Source organism: Urocitellus parryii, chromosome 2 (genome assembly GCF_045843805.1).
Source record: "Urocitellus parryii isolate mUroPar1 chromosome 2, mUroPar1.hap1, whole genome shotgun sequence".
Classification (NCBI taxonomy): Eukaryota; Metazoa; Chordata; class Mammalia; order Rodentia; family Sciuridae; genus Urocitellus; species Urocitellus parryii.
Window position 1 is genome coordinate 79001272 of NC_135532.1, and position 16956 is coordinate 79018227.

Genomic DNA, 16956 nt, shown 5'->3' on the forward strand with positions numbered 1-16956 from the left:
TTCTTCTGATCAACCCTGGCATATGTGGCACCTTCTATGCAAGCAGATGCCTTCACTGACTGCCTTTCATTTTGCCTGTCCCTCAGTTGACCAAAGATGCCCAGACAGCTCAGAATGCTTGTGCTGGAAATAACATAGGCTCCAACTGGAGGCTCTGCATGCTAGCAATATGTTCCCTCACTGTTTCATGAAACATATACTCACCAGTTAGATATAAAAACACACAAATAATCAGAACTATGATTAATTTGGTGGTCATTCCAAATCAACATATTGCTGTAGGATGAATCTACTACTGTTTATGAAAATCTTTCTACAAATATCAGTGACACCTATAAATAGAAACCAGATACCAGCACATAATGGAACATACTAACTCACCATCGGTGAGATATGTACCCCACTCATGTGGTCTCTGGAAGTGGAATTAGCTGTACTACCTCATCTACATTCCCACAATCCCTTTTTTCTATGAACAAGAGAGGTCTTTTTTCAGGGGGCTACTATGAGACATTTGCCCCTTCGTCCACAAATATGAGCTACAAGAGCAGAGCACCCCATTTTAATTAAATGCAATAAAACTATCATGGGAAGTACTTAGAAAGGCAAAGTGAAGTGTAAAGCAAGAGTTCTCAGACCAGCAAGAGTTAGAGCTACAAGGGTTTTTGTTGTTGTTGTTGTTGTTGTTGTTGTTTTGTTTGTGATGACGCTGGAAATAGAACCAGGACCTCACTATGCTAGGTATTATGCTATACCCTCCAGCCCCAGAAAGAATCTTAAAGAGCATCTAGTATCTCAACCTTAGAACAAACCCTGAGGGAACTATAAGGGAAAGGGTTAAACCTCAGCTCTAAACTGTACCAGCCCAGAGAGATGGTCCAGGTATATCCACACAGGCATGCTAGGTACCAGTGATATGGTCCATGATTCTCAAGCCCACTGCTTCATATGAATCACTTGAGGAGGTTTATAGAAACAAGCTTTCAGGAGTTATCCCAGAATTATTTGGGTATAGGATTTATGAATCTGGAGTTTTAAAGCTTCCTTGGATATTCTTCAAAGAGTAGAATTTGGAAACCACTGATATCTCAATCCTAACATGTCTAAAGCCAAAGAAAAGCAAAATATCTTGCCCCAATAAATTGTAAGCAAACAGAAAAACAAGGACTTGAATCTACAGATTCCCAATTCAGCATCTTTCATAAAGAGAACATTAATCTCTCACCTAAGGTCTAGGGTTGTAGCTCAGTGGTAGAATGCCTGCCTAGCACTAGGATTTTTTTTTTAATTTAAAAATTTTTCAATTTTTAAAAAATTTATCCAAGAAGAGTGAGATGTAGAGGCACCTACTACATGTTCCATTATGTGCTAATATCTGGTTTCTATTTATAGGTGTCACTAATATTTGTAGAAAGATTTTCATAAACAGTAGTAGATTCATCCTACAGAAAAATGTTGACTTGGAACAACATTTGGTTGATTTGGGCTCAATCCTCAGCACCATATAAAAATAAATAAAATAAGAATAATGTATCCAACTGCAACTAAAAATATATTTTTTAAAAAAATCTCTCACCTAAGCTGGTTAGATATGTCTTTTAAGCTTCACAAACAAATTTAAACTATAGTTTTTCTATTTCATCAGGAATCTCCACAACTAGACAGTTTTCCAGATGCAAAACAAGTGTTTTCAGTTGCTCATAAGGAAGTCTTTCCTAGTTACAAAAGTTAACTACTGCAATCAAAGGTTATATGGAGAATTATGGGCTTTATTTATTTTTCAATATATATTTCGATACAGAATTTTGCTATGTTGCCCAGGCTGGTCTGGGCTCAAATGGTTCTCCTGCCTCAGTCTCCCAAGTGCTATACCACCGTGCCCTGCTTGGGCTCTCCTTTTAAATAATTGGTGTGGGGTTTTTTTGTTTGTTTGTTTGTTTGTTTGTTTGTTTAGGGTTAAGGATATATCTCAGTGGTAGAACACTTGTCTACCACGTGCTAAGTCCTGAATTCAATCCCCAGCATCACAAAAAGAAAAAAAAAATTTTAAATTTATCCAAGGAGAATGAGATGTAGAGGCATCTACTACATGTCAACTAATGTGGCTATGCCTCTGAGGAACCTAAAAATGGTTTTAGAGGCTATGGAGTGTAGCTCAGTGGTAAAACAGTTGTCTAGTATGCATAAGGTCCTGGGTTCCATCCCTAGCACTGCAAAAAGAAAAGTAAATATCAGATGTGTTCTCGAAGGACACACAACCTGGGAGACAAAGGAATGAATGAAATGAAGTAGGCAGAGAATCATAGAATCAAGATAGTGATGGCTTAGCTCTTAGGAGAAGGCAGATAGTAAGGCTGCTACTCAGAGAAGAAGCAAGTCTAGGGAGGTTAAACATATTTCCAAACCCTTCTAACCCTAGGAGAAGGGAAACAATCACAATTTGGTTTTTCTTTTAGATCTTCTAGTTTGTTGTTAATTTGTGCTAATTGTTGTTGGAGTATTTGGTTGTTCTCGATATTTTTTCTTGTTGTCTTGTTTGCTTGCTTATTTGGGACATGTCTTTCACTTAAGTTGTCCTTTGCTCAGTCAGAAAGGAAATATTTGCCTCTTGGTTGTGAATCTGAGGGTAGTCTATAAATGCTTTGTGACTGACTGATTCTAGGTGGCCTCACTGGGCCATGATCTCATCTGGTCACCTGAATCCAGAGTGACATTGTAAAATGTGCGCCCTCTGCTGGTAACCTCTAAGAACTGGACACTAGCTTCAAGATGCCACTGAATTCCCACAACACAGTTCCAAGACACAAGAATCTCTGAATAGGTGGTAAGAATTTTCTGTCTAAAGTGATTATTGATTTAAAAAAAAAAAAAAACACCTTACTTCCACACTTATCAAAGTGATAGTCTTACGCTAAACTGGTTCATGTGGCTCTTGAGAAGGAATGGCACAGTAAAAAAACAAATTTTGAAATGTGCCTTTTTTTTAGTTGGCCTAACAATGAGCAGACTAATAGAGCTTAGGCAATGTCCCCAGATGTGCCATCAAATGGACAGGCAGTGAAGGACTCATGCCTAAAGCATCTAGAGGGAGGAGGGTGGCTGGAGTCAGCAAATAAAAATACCAGACACCCAGTTATCTATGCATTTCAGTTAAGCAATGTATAATTTTTTTAATAATCCACATAAGTGTGCCCATGCAATATGTGAGACAGGCAAAAAAATCATTTGTTTATCTGAAATGCAACTTAAGCAGGGTACATTGTGTTTTATCAATCATCCTAAAAGGAAGGAAAGAGAAATGAGATTAAGTAGAAAGGCCAGGGCAGAAGCTAAGAAAGCTCTTGGATAAATCCTTGGTGCCTGGAAGCTGAGCCATTAGACCTGAGATGATAAATGGTCTCAATGAGACCCTGGAATGAGTCTTCCATGATGGGCACTATTGCAATTGAATCTATTTTCTACCATCTTTGCAGGGATGATTTAAATCCAGCTATCTTACCTTTTAATATAAATTTTTATCTAAGAAAACACTGCAAAGAACCTCAGCAAAGTACTTTAGTATCTTATCATCGAGGAAGCTTTCATGTTTAAATCTCACTTCTCTTCCTATACCTGCAGTTAGCACTGCTCCATACAAATGCAGTTTGTCCTGCTTTTCTGACTCTCCCTGTTTCTTGAGCTGCTTGTTGATGAACACACATTGTGCTTCAGCTATATTTCCTAAGGGGACATTTTGGCAGCCACAATAAGGTCACCCATAAATGTACAAAATGTTTTCTCTTGCATGGACTCAGACAAGGTGTTCTGTGGTTTTAGCTGGGCCTTTCCCACTTCCGGCCTCCCCAACTCCCAGATCCACATTGGAAGCAGGTCCAGCACACCCCACCTGTGTGAAGGGCCTCCTCCACCCACTACCTCTCAGGTAGATTTCCCAGTAGGATTTACAGCCAGGCAGCTGCTACTTCCCTCACAGCTGTCTCTTGACAACAGTGTTTCTCATTTCCTTGACTTGTTTTTCATTTCCACTTTGTACACAAAATTATTGAAGTCTTGAGATAAATTTTTAATTTTTCACCATGTGAAGGTATGGTTCTCTCTCTGCACCCTTCGGGATCAGCAAAAACTAAGCCCTACCCTGAGTAAATAACACCAAAGATGTGGGATTTTTCTATTTTTTTACTCCACTTGTTTGAAGAGTGAACTTTTTATATTTTCAATTACTAATTTCCAGATAGATATGTTCATAGAGTTAGACCAACATATTCCATGTTGACTTCAGATGTTGGATTATCACAGATGATGATTTAAAGTACATCAAAAAGATAGAGGTGGCCAAGACAATGAAGTAATCATCATCAATGCCTGGCTGTTACAGAATTCTGACCCTTTAAAAAGCTAAGGTCATTCTTCTAAGGTACCCTTGTGAGCCTGACATCTCACAAGGGACAGGTCAGCCGTGAACATTTGAGGGTATAGACACAGCTTAGCATCACTGCAAAAAGAGCTAAGATTTCAAATTCTACTTTTGTTAACTTAGATCATCACTTAAGAATGACAGTGACACATGGCACAGGCCTGTAATCCCAGCCACTTGAAAGACTGAGGCAGAAGGATCACAAATTCAAGGCCAGCCTGGGTAACTTAGCAAGACCCTGCTTCAAAGTAAATAAATAAATAAATAATGCTGGGTATATAGCTCAGTGATAGAACACCCCTGGGTTCAATCCCCAGTAACTAACACACTCACATGAGCATACACACACATACACACATGCACACACACACACAAATGACAGTCTTGTTTTGCTATTAGATTGAAGCTAATCCTTGTGGGTAAGGTAGGTCACATCTCTTTCGACATTCTTTCACTGCAGAAACTACCTGTACCACATGGTTCTTGGAACAGCTCAGTTCATCCTGGAATCACCAAATAAATATACATTTATTGGAGGCGTGGAAGAAAAAGTGCTATCTAAACTTAGATTGGTAACCATCATCTGCCCTTTCCCAGTTTCATCTCAAAGAGTCTTGATAGAGCAGATAAATTATATCTGAAATATTCTCAGAATAATTGGGGTATTAAAGTTCCTATCGCAGAGCAGCCATTCGAATTCTGTACAAATCTACTGACAGGAAGCAGCACACAGATGGAACAGTTTCAGTCCCAGCTATGTCAGAAGGAGAGTCAGAAGAGCTCTTGTGTTTTACTATAAATGCTCTCACCATTCCCTCACAAAAAAAAAAAAAAATGCTGTTTCCATCATGCAACTATCATCATGCAACTATCATTCTCAAGAGCTCCCCAAGATAAGAGGATAAAGCTCAATGACTTCACTCCCTGATGGAAGCTGTCTGATCAGCAACTTGTTCATTCCCACTCCGACCTTGGCTTCTTTGCAGGAACCAGTCCACTGCCCACTCCTCAGTTTACCCAACCTTCAAAATCCACTTCCACTTGAGCCCTTTGAGAAATATCAATTATTATGTTGCTTGCAATTCATTTGTTCCTCAGCTCCTCTGATGCCTTCAGGTCTGATCCACCCCACCTAGCTGCCCAGTGCTGGACCATGGGCTGGTTTCAATATGCCCTTTGTTAATATTCTAACTTAATAGGATGTGTCTTTTCTCTCCAGCCAGGTTGAAAGCTTTTAGAGGAAGAGTCTGGGATGGTCCTACACATATACCACAAGTTGCCAATCAATAGTCTAGGAATAAATAAATATTAGAGTATCTGCTTTTGGTTTTGTGACTCTAGACACTATGTTAGCTTCACTCATGAAAAGAGAAAATTCCTGCCAAGTTAGGCAAGTGTGAATTATACATACAAACATATAATCTTACATATTTATCTTACACATAAATGTGTGTATGTATATATTCATATGTATGTATATATTTGCATATACATATTGTCTTATAGTTCCCCCTACCCCTGCAAAGGGGGAGATGTAAGAAAAAGGGTACAAAGTTCAAAACAGGTAGGATGAACGCTTTAGATATCTAAGTACAATATGATGACTATAGTTATAATATTGTATACTGGAAATTTGCTTAGAGAATAAATTTTTATCTAAAGGATAACTATTCAAGAAATGGCTATATTAATCAACGACTATAGTAACTATTTCACTTTATATATCAAAACATCATGATATATACCATATATATACACAGCATATATATATATATTATATATATATATGCTATACCCCATATATGTGTGTGTACATATACATATATATATATATAATTTTTTTAAAAAAAACTTATTATCCAATATAAGATACAGAAAATAAACACAGTGGTGACCTAAAAGTACCCTGGCAGAACTACATTTGGAGGCAGCTCTAATTACAGGAGAAGAAAAATGTGCCTTGTGGCAAACCTGACATCCCCACCCAAGCCCCTCACAGCCCCTCCCTGCTTCTGAAAATGTCACTGTATGCTCTAGTCATACTCCTTAACAACCCCAGGCAAGATCATTATCATAGTTTTACAAGCCAATTTCTGAACAGCAGGTTTCTTTTCTGCAGGATGTTCCTGTGCCAATCACAGGATTTCCTATAATGAAGAAATGAGGAAACAGTGTAGAGGTGTGCTAGAGCTTTGTTTTGTTTTTGTTTTTTCATTCTGACTCCAATTACAGGAGGCTCTGGTCAGCAGAGAAACGCTGGCCTAGTCATAGCCTGGCACACTGGACAGATGCAGGTGTGTGGGGAGGGTGCAGGGTGGAGACCATCCAGTGTGTAGGAGAGGAATCCAGGGAGAGGGAGAAGGTGGGTGGCCAGGAGAAGCACCGCCAGTCCAGTCCGGATGTGAAGCAGGAAGTGAAGCTTCCTTTTCTCATTGTCACCTGGGACCTCTTCCCTGTACTTTTATATTTTCACAGCCATACCTTGTAGCCAACTGGACATCCCGCCCTACAGTTTGAAGGAGCTTTCAGGACACCCAGAGGAGTCCTCAAACACAAGGTCCCAATTCAGCCATCCTTTCTCACTCTCTTCCCACCTTCCTTGGATGGTGCAAAGGGATAGAAAAAAAATCTACATAACTCTCTTAAGTAATAAAAATCATGTCATTTCTCTAACTTTATATGTTTACTGTTAGTATAACAGAATACTTGAGACTGGGTAGTTTATAAAGAACAAAGGCCTATTTGGGCTCATGGTCCTGGAAGCCTAAGGTTAAGAAGCTGCATCTGGTGAGGGCCTTTTTGCTGGTGGGGACTCTGCAGAGTCCTGAATTGATGCAAGGACATCACATGGTAAGAGGAGTATACCACAGAGACAAAGTTAAACTGGCTTTTATTACAGACCCACTCTCCAGATAACCCACTAATTCATTAATCATGAATGGATTAACCCATTCACAAGGGTACAATCCTTGTGACTTAATCACCTGTTAAAGGTTCCACCTAATCCCACCTCTTAATAACTTAGAAGGGGATTAAATTTCAATGTCAGTTTTCACGGAGACATTCAAATCATAGCACTACCCTAAAGAAATCTTTTTCCTTTATATTCTTAATGCATTTTGAGTCTATACTATTTGGTCCTAAATGATTTTTTCTCTTGCATCATTTACCATTGTTTCCTTGCTAACTTTGCCTCTTAAGCACAATTCCTAGAGGACAGAGAATGGCACGATTTCATACTATTTCTCCTCATCATCCACTGTGTCCTAGTAGTTTCCAATACATTAATCAGCTTTCCATTTCTGTGAAAAAAAAAATTCCTGAGATAATCAACTTAAAAGGAGGAAAGATTTATTTTGGCTCATGGTTTCAAAGTGTCAGTATATGATTGGCTGGTTCCATTGCTTTTAGGACTGTAGCAAAGCAGAACATCATCAGAGAGAGCACATAATGGAGCAAACAGCAGCCAGAAAGAAAAAGGGGCCAAAGACAAAACATATCTACCAAGGGCACACTCCAACTCTTTCCTCCAACTAGACCTCACCTCCAAAAGTCTCTACTACCTCTGAACACTGTTACATTGGGGATCAAGCCTTTGACACTTGAGCTTTGGGAAGATATTTCAGATCCAAATCATACCATTAGATGAATGAACTGATTAATATGAGCTAGGTATAGCAGTATATATCGTGGCAGGCTGTTCAATATTTGTCAATAAGAACAGTCATGGAGGGTTAGGTATGTAGCTCAATGACAGAGCACTTACCTAGCATGCATGAAAGCCCTGGGTTCAGTTTCCAGCCATCCTCTTGAGACTCAGCCTTCCCGGTTGCTGGGTCCATACAGGCATGTGCCACCATGCCCTTCTCTCTTTCCTTTGAAGAGAATTTCATCCAGAAAAGAGGATAAAACACAGAGCTCCCCAAAAGTCCACTATTGTTCAAGTCTGGATTAGAATGTAATGTCTCCTCCAATTCTAAAACCTCTCTGTGAAGTGTATCCCTACCTGAGTCGTCTTAGCTCTTAAGATTTAATGACTCTTAGCTCTTAATGATTTAATGGTGTCATCCCTGCTCCACAGTAGAATGACTTCAGACTTCAGAGGTCGGCAGGGTCTAAGGAGCGGAGGACGAGCGCACAGCACAGTGGAGAACTCAGAGATCTCCATAGAGGTGTACGGGAGGTGTCATCCGAGTTTCGACAACAGCATGAGCTCTGTACCCTCCCAGCTTTTCTTCCCATTCTCAACTTCCAAATTTGTTTCAAAATTCCAAATTCTCTTCTGTATCCTTCTGTATTCTGTATTCAGTTACTCTTCAGTATTTCTCTCCGTTACTCCGAATTCGCTCAGAGACCCGCGTTTGCTGATCTAAATCCCCTTTCTTGGTAACCAATTGCGACACTTTCTTACCGCAGAGAATTGCAATTCTCCCCACTCCATTTACAGATTTTTATAAATTCCTTTATTGGTAAATAAATTACATTTTTAAAATAAAATTGGGTATGGGTTTTCATTGAAGCTCGGACAGTGAGTGTGGGCGCCCGGAGCTTGTCAGAAGCAATCGCGCTTGAAGGAGCACAGGCTCTCCCCAGGCACCCGGGCTACGCGCTCCAGCCGCTCTAGCGGCTCCACCCGCAGAGCACCCAGGTCGCTGGACCCGTGCCGGGAGACCCTGTAACCCCCCAACCCGAGAATATGGGAGGACCACACCTCAGACCTTGTGGATCCCTCCTACTTCCCCGGCTGCGCGCCCTCTGGTTTCCCGCCCTGGGAAGGTCCCCTAGCCAGGTGAGTTGCGTTTCAGTTGGTACGTGGGCGGGGCGGGCAGCCTTTAATAGGACGCTCACCCCGACAGCTGCGGGTGATTTGCGGGAGGGTGCGGGCGGGATTTTCGCTGCCTGGGTTATCGGAGCCACCAGCACAGCCACGGCCGTCACCGTTCCGGAACCGCGGCTGGTGCACCGCCACACGGAGACGACCAACATTCCACCGCGGGATTGGCCCCCAGCCTCACCACCCGACCCTATCCCAGCCCAGCGGCTGGACCCGCTCTGGTGCACCTGCGCCCCACAGGCGGGGACCCGACTTCCAGCCTGCGCACCGCGGCGTTGAACACCGCTGCCTCCACGCCAGACCATCGGACACGGGCCCTACGCACCACTGAGCGGTGCAAGACCCATCACACTGACCGCCGCGCCCCCGGCCCCGCTGCGGGTCCCTTCCCACCCCCCGGCTTTTGCACCATTGCCCCACCACCAGACCCGACTCCCAGTCTCTGCCACCACCAGGGCCGCCTGACCCGACCCCAGGTCTTGAGTACCACTGCAACCACCGCAGCTTGCTGGCATCCAGCGCCCTCGCGTCCACTCCACTCTCCCGCACCACCGCCAGCCACAACATGCGCCAGGTGCGTGCAGGCTCAGCCCCTGGTGGGGATCAGATCCAACCTACAGGAAGAGCGCAAAGGGCAAGAAAAAGAAATGCCCGGTATGCAGATTTCTCTTCTAGCCACCAAGCCCCCGTATGGCACTCCTAAACTGGTTGGGTAATGAAAAGAGTCCAGATGTGTAGGGAGGAGGTCTTAGGGGTCCTAGGCTAGCTCCACAGCACCTCTTCTAGGGTCTCTCATTCAAAGATTGTACTGGGCTAGGATTAGGTGGATGCTGGTGTGATGGTATGAAAAGCCTGTCAATAAACCCATCCTGCTGGGGACTGAGGGTAGTAAGCTAAGTAGGCACCTCCTCTCCAAGAAACAGGGGGCTGCGCAGGTACAACCTGTGAGAACAAGGTCCTAGGAAGCCCTGTGATTTACTTCCCGCCCCAGAGAGGGTTCCCTAGAGGAGATGCCTGCTCGTTTCTGCCAATCCAGCCTTGCCCAGAGAGGAAGGAGAGGGCTCTTGGGAGGTGGAGGAGGGCCACTCTCCACAGTCTTGTTCCTCTGTGTCCCCTCCAGGTGAGGATGAAGAGGCTGGTAGGTTTCTTCCTCTATGCAGGTTCTGAACCACAGGAAAGCAAACAGAACCTCTTCAGAACACCATTAGGGGCCTATATTACACTTCTGCTTCTCTTTCAGAAAAAACTAGAAATTTACTCTGTGGAGCTCAATGGAACTAAAGACATTACACAGACTGACCAGGGGGATGACAAGGAGAAGTACAAAGGCCTGAAGAACGACCACTTGGAACTCAAAAAGAGTCATCAAAAAGAGGAGCTTAAAAAAGAACTTGATCTGGTCAGTAGCAGTAACCTTGAGGCAAAGAGGTCCTGCTGCCCCTCCTCCTGAGAGTTTTCTATAACCTTTCTCTTGAGAGAGAAAAATCTGTCTCAAGGATTTGGAATCCTCTTAAGACTTGTTATCTTGTTATCTTTTTTTTTTTTAATGGTATGATAATATCTGTCCTGGTCAGTCCCTCTGCAGGATTCCTGTGTTCTGGTTGGAGGCAGTCTCTGGTAAACAGCAGGGGGAAATTTTCAGATTCCAAGCCCCACAGGCATAGCCCAGACCTTTCTCCTTTTCAGTTGTTTTAATGAGATATAAATAGCCACTTGTCAGTTTTCAGTTGATAAAGAAAACCATTTGAGTTGAAACCCCCAGGAGGAAAACCAAAGCCATTGGGCCTTGCTAGGTTTGGGGTATGTGTGCCCATGAGAAAGAATAGTTCCAGTGGTAGGAATCTTGGTCTTAGATTGAGCTTGGATTCAAGGAATCTAAGTCTCAATTCTCTACCACCTTAACTGTAACTGGAAGGAAAAAAAGCTAGCTTTGCTGAAGTTTCATTTGCTTTACATAAAGGGGGAAACAGTTTGCAGAGTCTATACATGAGATATGAGAATTTTGTAATTAAAGCGCTTTATAGGAGTGTAATATTATTATAGAAGAACTTTGGAGTTATTGAAGCTGGCAGCTTTAATAAAGAGCTGCCTTAGAGCTTAAATGTGACCGATTTTATCTCACAAATGCCAAAGGCAAAACTTCCACAGGGAGCTTGAGATTCTGTTAGATTGCTTGTACAGTCCATTGCAGAATTTAAAGCTCTATGATCTTTGAGCAACTACTGGACTGATGCAGCTAGCTCATTCAAGGCTAGATAGCTGGTTATTTAACATTCAGGAACTTGGCAGGTAACAAGTTGACTGAGGTCACGGTAGCAGCTTGAAATCTGGCTCTGAAGAGGAATCGGCCAATTCCACAAACCAGAGCTATTTATCTTTCCTGAAGAGCTTGTTAAGCATTTAGTATCACACTGCTAGACATTGGTTCATATATATTCTGACAGACGTTTAAGAACACAGCCCTGAAGTTGAGTGCAGTGGCACATGTCTGTAAAACCAGATACTTGGGAGGCTGAGACAGGAGGTTTACCAGTTAGGGCAACTTGACAAGACCCTGTCTCCAATAAATTTAAAAGGGCTAGAGATGTAGCTCAATCATAGAGTGTTTGCTTAGCTCATACGCCCTGGGTTCAATCCCTAGTAGCACACAAAAAAGAAAGAAAAAGAAAATAAAGGAAGAAAAGCAAAAACAGCTCTGAGATTGGTCTGACCTGAATTCAATAAAATCTCAGTTTCCAAATTTTGCAAAGAAAGAATTTTAAAATGACTGGTGCCTATCTTTTAGAAATGTTCAGATGGTTAAATGAGATAAAGCAAGAAAAATAACAATATCAAAGAATGGTAATTATTTCCTGTGTATCTCTAGCATATTATATATATATATACCATTCTTTCTTAAAATTGCTACTTACATGAATGATGAAAATACATCCATTCTCTCCATATGCCTGTTGATTGTGATGTGACTCCTTTCTTTGAGCAATCTATGAAGATGGATAATACTGTATAGAAAAATCATTTCCAGGCTATTAGCCAGAGTGTTTCTCTGCTTTCCTGCTGAAAAGCTGAAAAAGGAATATCTTGCTTTCTTCTTTTTTCTCAGGCTTCTCAAAAGACTCCTATAATTTGTAACAGTATGCTTAAATGCTTTGACACCCCTGACCTGTATGCAAATTAGAGCCCTGATAACTAAATTTTCTCTGCTCTCTGAATGAATAATCTGCCAGTACTAGCCAGAAGAGAGTGCACCAGACACCCACCACATCACCCCCAACCTGCCCCCAAGCTCTCTTTCAGGCTGGAAGGAGAGTGAAGCTAATAGTACTCTGGTTTATAGAATGGCCCTTAAAGTCAGGCCCATTCATGCAAATGGTGGCTCTGATCTGCCTTAACTTAGCAGTACTTTACTATGCACAGAACTCTACTTAACCCTCTGAAACCCCATTAACAACTATTTGATTGATACTGGTAAGAATGGATAAGTGAGCAAAGCAGAATCTGACTGAGATGAAGGTTATAATAATAAGTTATCTTTTACTGGAAGGCATAATTTCTTATTGCAACATGGAACTTTTTTGCATATTTAAGAAACCAGGTGCAATGGTTCATGCCTGTGGTTCATGCCGATGGCTCATGCCTGTAATCCCAGCTACTCAGGACACTGAGGCAGGCAGGAGGATCACAAGTTCAAGACTGGCCTGGGAAACCTAGCAAGACCCAGTCTGAAAAAAAAAAAAAAAAAAAGGAGAGAGAGAAGTAAAAAGGGCTGTGGATGTAGTTCAATGATAGAGTACCTCTCTGGGTTCAATCCCCAATACCAAAGAAAAGAAAGGGAGGAAGGAAGGAAGGCAGGCAGGGACATGGTACCAGTCACAGGATAAATCTATTTCACTCAGGGCTTAAAGAATCCTGGGTGGCCAGGCGTGGAGGATCCTGTAATCCCAGTAACTCTGGCAGCTAAGGTAGAAAGATTGCAAGTTAGAAGCCAGCCTCAGTAATTTAGCAAGATCCTATCTCAAAATAAAAAATGAAAAGGCTAGGGATGTTGCCTAGTGGTAAAGCACCTCTGGGTTCAATTCCCAGTCCTAGGAGATGGGGGGAGTAGGGATTCCTGGGTGCTGAGCTTTCTAGGGGCATGAGGAAGAGTTATCTCTGGGTTTTCTATTACAGAAAGACTTTTCTAGTCTCAGTGGTTCTCAAAGGGAGAGGAGGGAGGAGTCCCTCTGTCCCATTTGGGACACATTTAACAATGTCCTGGTATATCTTTTGTTATTACAACTCAGCAGGAGGGTGTTGGTGGGTGGAGGGCCCACAACAAAGAATTATTAGCCCAAAATGTCATTAGTGCCAAGAATGAGAAATGATTCTATGGCAAAATTTGCAAGTGTGGGCCATACTGGCATTTGTTTACTGGTAGATTTTTAATTCATGGAGCTTCCAACCAGCGGACTCCTTGAAAAGTTTGCTTCTTTCTGTCAAAGATCCCCAATTTTGAGTAGGGAGGACCTGTCCAAACACTGTCAGCTTTGGGTGTGCTCAACACCCTCAGCCAGTCCCAGCATCCAGGTTTGAATGAATTATCTAGCTAGATATACTAACACATGCTAGAGACCAGATTGAAGTGGTAGGCATTTCTTCCCTTACAAAAACTCAAAAATAACTTCTAGGTGTCAATGGCAAGTGCAGTCTGAACTCTCAAGAAGGCTGAGACTAAGAAGGACAAGATTCTCTGCAGCAGCAGCACTTTCCATTGCTGGATAGCCACTAGCACGAGGGCCCTTTCTCCCTTTTTCCCCAAACTACATTTTTCTGGTTCACTTCCTCTCCGTTTTCAAGGTTGGGGGTTCATCTTTTGGAATCACCTAATTCACTCTATTTTCCTTCCTTTCATGAACTCCAGGATGACCACAAACTCAATGATAAAGAATTGGAACAGAAATATGGTACAAACATCAGCAGGGTAAGTCACCAGGAAAATGGTGGGGAGTGGGGTCAGAAAGAGAAACCTCCTGACTATATAAGGTGGTGTGCTCAAGGTACATGGAAAACTGGAGGCACTTTTAGGATGGGTGACCTACAGCCACACATATGAGACTTTCCATCATTCACATGCCTGGACCCTGAGATTGGGATAGTTATCTTCTGGGAGCTGGTGTGCCTAACCAAGGTTCAGGCTGAGCTCCTTCACTGAGATGCCTAGGTATCTTTTTGGTATCCCCAGAAGTGTGTACACGTGCTTCCTCATGGTCATGGCCACAGATTGTTTTTAATCCATGCCTCCAAAAGTATAATGGTGCATTAGGGCTCTTCTTATAAGAGACTAAGGAAGCTCGTGTCACAAAGTGAGAAACCAAATTAACCCTCTGAGAGCCCCATCTACTCTCTCTGAGAAGGAACAAAGTCTCCAAGCACACTAATGTCTTAAAAACTCCTTCAGCATCTATAAACTTCAGCATCTTATAAACTCCCCTACCACAAAAGGAATGTTTCCTTCTGTGAATTCAAATCCAAGTTCAATTTCAAAAGTCTGGGTGTTTTGTCAGGCATGGTGGTATATGCTCTTAAACCCAGCAACTCAGGAGGCTGAGGCAGGAGGCTCTCAAGTTCATGGCCAGCCTCAGCAAAGCAATTTAGCAAGGCCCTAAGCAACTTAGCAAGATGCTGACTCAAAATAAAAAGGGCCAGGGATGTGATTCAGTGGTTGAGCATCCCTGGGTTTAATCTCCAGTACCAGAAAACCAAACAAAATAAAACAAAAGTTTGGGTGTCTCAATGTAAGAAAATACAGATAATGTCCATCTGGTATTTTTAACTCACAAAAATACTTACTGTGTGGTTCACACTGGGTTGGCAGCAGGCAGGACAAAGAAGGACAGGTCACCTCTCACCTTAAAGAGGCAGATGCATAGGTATATGTAATGTCCACTTTATGCCTCCTGGGTGTCACAAGAGAGGTTGAATACTATACATTAAGAGAAAGGATTCTGGCCAGAGTTACCAGAGTAGTGTTTGAATTTGGACTAAAGAGGACAATCTAGATATACAGAGTACCCGGGAGCCGAAAAGGACATTGTGGGTTTGGAGAACAATCTGGGATTTCTGTGAGCTAGTATATGTGGAAAGCCAGGAAGAGAGGTAGAGAAGAGGCTGGGGAATGTCATTTAGGTGAAAATGCCAAGCTCTTTCATGTTAACTCATTAATTCTCAAGTGCTCAATTCTGCAATATTTCAATGAAATTGATACAGGTGTATTAAAATAGGTTGTAAAACATAATCTAGAGTTTATTATATAATTTATTATCATTAATATTATTAGTGATAATCACTAATAATATTAATGTTTATCACTAATCTTTCACCTATTGTTTTCCTCAAACTATCACTCATAAATACCTACTTCAAAGTTTTTATAAGTAATATATTTGTGGCTCAGTTTTTTAGGTGTTCCTTAAATAGGACAATGGGACATAATGGGGCAAACTGAGGAACAGGAGCTATATTGTATAAGTAAGTGGGCACAATTTCTAAATAGAAGAAATTTGATAAGATTGGTTTTCTAAAAGCAGTTCTGGTAGAAGACTTTTTTTTAAAGTGAGAGATGGAAAGGTCCAGAAAAAAAGGAATGAGAAGCCAGGATCAAGAAATAAGGATTTAAAAACTGAAAGCCCCAGGAAGATGGGAAGGAAAGAGACCAGGAAATTACCAGCAGCATTTGGTAGGAGGGAAGTTTGAATGAATCCCTAATCCCATTAGCCAAGTTAGAGAAACAGAAGGAGAAGGGAACTTGATCAGGTGGTATGCTGTAGCAGGCAGATGAAGGTAAGCAAATATAGAGGTAATATACAGGAGATGATGATGAATTTTTATTTTGAATCAATTGCCCCTTGTTATCCAGAGAGGAATGGTTCCAGGATTCCCCAAGGATTCCAGAAACCATGTGTGCTGAAGTTCTTCTATAAAATGATATAATATTTACATATATCTTTCACACACCCTCCCATATACTTTAAGTCATCTCTAGATGACTACAATATCAGATACATTGTAAAAGCTAGGTAAATAGTTGTTGTGTTATAATGTTTAGAGAATAATTACAAGAAAAAAGTCTGTACATATTCAGTTTTAATGCAACCATCATAGACTTAACTACACTTTTTGTTTGTTCTGGTACTAGGGATTGAACCCAAGGGATTTACCAGTGAGCTATATTCCCAATTCTTTTTTATTTTTAACTCTGTGGCAGGTTCTCACTAAATTGTTGAGGCTGACCTCAAAACTTGAGGTCCTCCTACCTCAACCTCCTGAGTTATTAAAATTATAATCACAGACATGTACCACCACACCTAGCCTTAACTACATTTTTGATATGCAGTTGGTGAAGTTTATGGATGCAAAGGCAAACTGTACTATCAGAAATGTCTCTGAAACAGCCCTGTGGAAATGTTCAATTATTGAGAATGATGAAGATTCTGAGATTCTGAAAAAGGAATTACAAACAGAGGGTGATGGTATCAAGTTGGTGACTTGGAATTGAGTTATTCAAAAAATATTTGAGTTGCTAATACTGAAAAAGCATTAGACCCTAGAACACACTAAAAAAAAAAAAGATTAAAGACCTTGCCTTTAATTAGTTCTCAACACAACTGTGGAGAAAAGATATATACTTCTTGGGGGAAAGGCTATGAAAGTGTAGGATTTCAGGGTAGTA

At 41.6% G+C, this 16956-nt stretch overlaps 1 protein-coding gene across 1 annotated transcript in view; it reads left to right on the top strand.

Annotated features, from left to right (window-relative positions):
* The first annotated feature begins 10485 nt into the window (after positions 1-10485).
* Positions 10486-16956, top strand: part of Atp12a (ATPase H+/K+ transporting non-gastric alpha2 subunit) — a 28213-nt gene continuing 21742 nt past the window's right edge. Inside the window, exons 1-2 of the mRNA XM_077792967.1 lie at positions 10486-10647; positions 14149-14208. The gene's annotated coding sequence lies outside the window, so the exon portion shown is untranslated. The remainder of the gene's footprint in view (positions 10648-14148; positions 14209-16956) is intronic.